Source organism: Lactuca virosa, chromosome 8 (genome assembly GCF_052849685.1).
Source record: "Lactuca virosa cultivar CGN04683 chromosome 8, Lactuca_virosa_CGN04683_v6, whole genome shotgun sequence".
Classification (NCBI taxonomy): domain Eukaryota; kingdom Viridiplantae; phylum Streptophyta; class Magnoliopsida; order Asterales; family Asteraceae; genus Lactuca; species Lactuca virosa.
In genome coordinates this window covers 296,248,307-296,252,604 of record NC_136433.1, presented here as the reverse complement: position 1 = coordinate 296,252,604, position 4,298 = coordinate 296,248,307, and positions in this window count along the sequence as shown.

Below are 4,298 nucleotides of genomic sequence, written 5' to 3'. Positions count from 1 at the left end.
ATTTTTCCCTTGTTATAAAAATATTTTCATTTTTGGTCCTTGAGCAGTACGCGGGGCGTACCACTTGGTAAGCTTAGCGTACAAACTGTAAAGCGAGTACGCGGGGCGTACCACTTGGTACGCTTAGCGTACTCATGCCAATGTGGGATGAGACTCCGGGCACGTACGCTGGGCGTACATCCTTGTACGTGGGGCGTACATGCTAGATGTTGAAACCCTAATTTAGGGTGTTGTACCCTATATAAAGGCCTTAAGTCATTAGGGCTGGCCTCTTTACCAACCCCTAAGCCTCCTAAACCCTAGAAATCGTCCCTTAGCCTCCATTGTGGTGTTTTGAGCTCATTGTGTCCATTTTGGTGTGTTTTTCTCCATATTCAAGAAGCTGAAGCTTGGTGCAAGGTGGTGGATCAAGGAAGAGCTTGTGGATCTCGAGTATTTGCTTCATTTCCAACTTGTTTGAGGTAAAAAACTTTGAACTTGATCAATGATGGCTTAGATCTATTATGTATGAGTTTTGGTCCCTTTTTGGCCCATGAATGAGATCTAGTGGTTTGATACCACTCCAGGAGCTTTGAGTTGCCACTCTTGGTGTTTTTGAGGTTCCAGATGCATAAAGTTGCCACCTTTAAGGTTTAGATCCATCCATGCATGAGTTTTTGTCCATTTAATGAAAGTAGAGTGTTATATTTTGAAGTTGGGTTCTCTTGGGGCATCCAAAGTCACTAAGTCAGTGACTTTATGGTTCTAGACGTTTATTAGGACCTAGATCTATGATTTGAGCTTTTGGTCTTAAGCATTAAGTGCTTAATGTGGATATTGGCTTATTGGGCGAGTACGATGGGCGTACAAGTCTGTACGCACGGCGTAAAATCCATTTAGCTAGCACGCTTAGCGTACATGTAACACCAAAAAATTTAAGCCAATTTAAAACTTTCCAAAACATTAAAAACCAATAGTTATTATAGATTTGTTTTCAAAATAGTCTATATCAAAGTTTTCCCAGAAACATAAACAAAACATGAGGAGCTGTACGATCATGCCTTCGCCTTGCCGCGATCCCCCGATGTACCTGAAACAATAAACTAAAACTGTAAGTCCGATAGCTTGCTGAGTTTCCCCCAAAATACCGATACATTGCACATAACCCATATACAAATAACAACATATACTGGGTCCACATCTTTACAGACTGGATTACCCCTTGGGCCCATAGTGTGAGTCTGGATTGCCTTACGGGCCCACATCTCACATCTGGATTGCCACCGAGCCCAGAGTACGAATCTCCCTCAACTCGTATCTGGAATGCTCTCGGGTTTGTTGGTTACCGCACAGAGCAGTATCACCTCAACCTATCTCACATAATATGTCGACATATAACATAACTAATGCACATACAAATAATCATACAAAATCATAGGCAGTCCTACAGATTTACCAGACTAGCATATCAACTGGCATACATAACTAGCTCAAACTCAACATATCAATAACTACTAGAATATCAAACCCAATGGGCCGGCCTTGGTGCCTTAGACCCCTTAGTAAAGTGAGGGTAACTCACCTCACACTGTCGACTCGAAGATAAACTCAAGCTCTCGGATTGCCGACACAAACTCCACCACCTATATTAACCATAGAACCATACTTGTAAATTTCTAATTTCTCGAAGTGCCCCCAGAAGTCCACTGGTCAACCCTTGGTCAAAGTCAAAGTCATTGGTCAAGGTCAACAGTCCAGGTTGACCTCAACTCGTCGAGTACCCTCAGCTACTCGCTGAGTTCCTTGCATAACTCGCCAACTCACCGAGTCACTAGAGTGACTCGTCGAGTTCCTAAGGTTTGCGGCCGTAAACTCCTTGGGCAACTCGTCGAGTTCCCCTTGCGAGCCCACGACAATCTTCATCGGTTGTCGGCAAGTCTATACGTGTCCAAAGGTTGGGAAAACCCTAGCTGACTCGCCGAGTCACTCAACTGACTCGCGAGCCCACGACAATCTTCATCGGACTCGCCGAGTTGACAATGCAACTCGCCGAGTCCCTTCAGTCCTTTATCCATACAGATGCTAAAAGCCATGCTAAGGTTCCAAATTGTAGATCCATCTTCCCAATGCATGTTTATCACGTAAAGTTGCAAACTTTACGTGCATGCAAAGCTCTAAAGTCTTAAAATGACAAAACCAAGCTTATAAAGAAGTCTCACACTTGAAGGAAAGCTCATACTTGTCAAAGCTGATAACTTTATGGACCTAGAGACCAAGAAGAGCTCAGATCTGAAGTTGCAACTTCAGATCTTAGCTCAAACACAAGAAAGGCTTCCAAAGAAAAACACCCAAAAGAGATCTAGGAAGAAATGAGCCAAAATAACAGCTTAATACCTTCAAAAGGGTGCCAACTGAAGTAGATCTCTGATTCCCACGAGTTCCTTACTTCTAATCACTTGTTTTCGCCAAGCTTTTCTCACCAAAAATCTTTCCTCAACGCTTAAATACACGAAAGAAGCATACACACACGAATTAGGGTTTGAAATGTCAAGGGGCTGTAAAGGGGAGGCTGGGGGAGGCCAATGATCCTTTAAATAGGGTGCAAAACCCCGAAAATTAGAGTTTCATCCTCCAGCTCCTACTCGTCGAGTCCCTACTTGGACTCGGCGAGTAGGTCAATTAAACACGCAGACCAACCCGCTGCTACTCAACGAGTCGGGCACCCAACTCGTCGAGTAGGCCTTGAAATCAAGAAAAATCTTATATAAACAAAATCAATACCTGAGAATCGGGACGTTACAGTACAGCTGAGTACGCCCCGTGTACTCAGTCTGTTGGGCTTAGCGTTTTGGGCTTCAAGTTTGGACCATCGTATTGGAATTGGGTGCTTGGGGTCCTGTTGGGCCATCTGAGTACAAGTATTTTAGACCAGGAAAAATTGTTGGGCCTTAGGGTATTGCCCATATAGGGGTTTGGGCCCAATTTGGAAAATTAGGCCATAAGTGGGCCTTGGAGGATCATTTGATTTTGGGCCTTTTTGATTGTGAGTTTGGGCCTTAATCTTGGTTCAAGCTAGGTCAGGGGTAAAATGGTCATTTCACCCCAAGTATGGATTATTGGATATAGACTGGAACCCAAATGTTAATTGGGTGTTTTTGGTTATTGTTAGCTTGGGGATTCGTCGGCTAGCAGCCAGGGATTTCAGTGTGACTCAGCAGTGCGAGGTGAGTTTCTTCACCATATTTAGCGGGTCGAAGTCACCAATGCCGACCCATGATCTGTTCTGTTAGATTACTCGATGCCTGTATGACTCTAGTATATGTATGTGCTTGTGTTACTGGGTGGGGACCGATGATTATCCTGTATGCTTTTATCTGTTATTAGATATGAACTGTATGTGATTAGGGCCCGTTATGCGAGTTAGGACGGGGCCTGTTATGTGTTATATGTTTGGTATGCGGTATCTTGGGGAACTCACTAAGCTTTGTGCTTACGGTTTTCATTTTATGTTTCAGGTACTTCTGGTTCCAAGGGGAAGAGCTCGGGATGACTGCATCGTACACTCCACATGTTTTCTGCTTTTGAGATATTACTCTGATCGATATGATGTTTGATACACTTGTTTTCATTGGGTTGTATGGATAATGTTTTGGGAATACTGTTTTATTTAAATTAAAAATGAAAATTTTGGATCATATTTTTGGGACGTTTCAACGTGCTTCTGCTATCCGGGATGTTGATAGTTGTCATGCTGCTGCAGAGCCTTCTCGATCAACATCTATCGATCATGTGAGTGTGGATGTTGGTATTGAGTCATCTGGATATATGTTGAGTGAGGAGGAGTTTGTGGCTGATAGTAAGGAGGGGGTGCTTCATTTAGTGAACAAACGTAAGGCATCCTGACAAAGTGTGAGTGAGCAAAGCGTTGATGGTCTGGCGCTTGTACGATGTTTACGTCCTCGGAAATTGGCTAAAGAAAGCTCGAATGTTGCCCCTATTCAAAATGAAGTGATTGATATTCCTGATGATGGGAATATGGAGAAGGTTGTTGTTGAAGAAAATGTTGTTGGCCCTGAGCCGGTTATTTGCGATCATTAGAGCATTTGGATGTTAGATTTGAGAAGAGTGACGTGGGGAAAGCGCCTCGTCTCTTGCATTTTGGGCATGTCAAGTCTCCATTGGTCGGTGATAGTGAAGTTAGGGATTCAAGTGGGGTAGCATTTGCCCCTGCTTGGTCTTTGAAGGGTGACTCGCGCCTTTCCTTGTTTGAGTCTGCAGTTGATTTTGCCAAAAATGCGTTTCCGCATGATACTCGATCC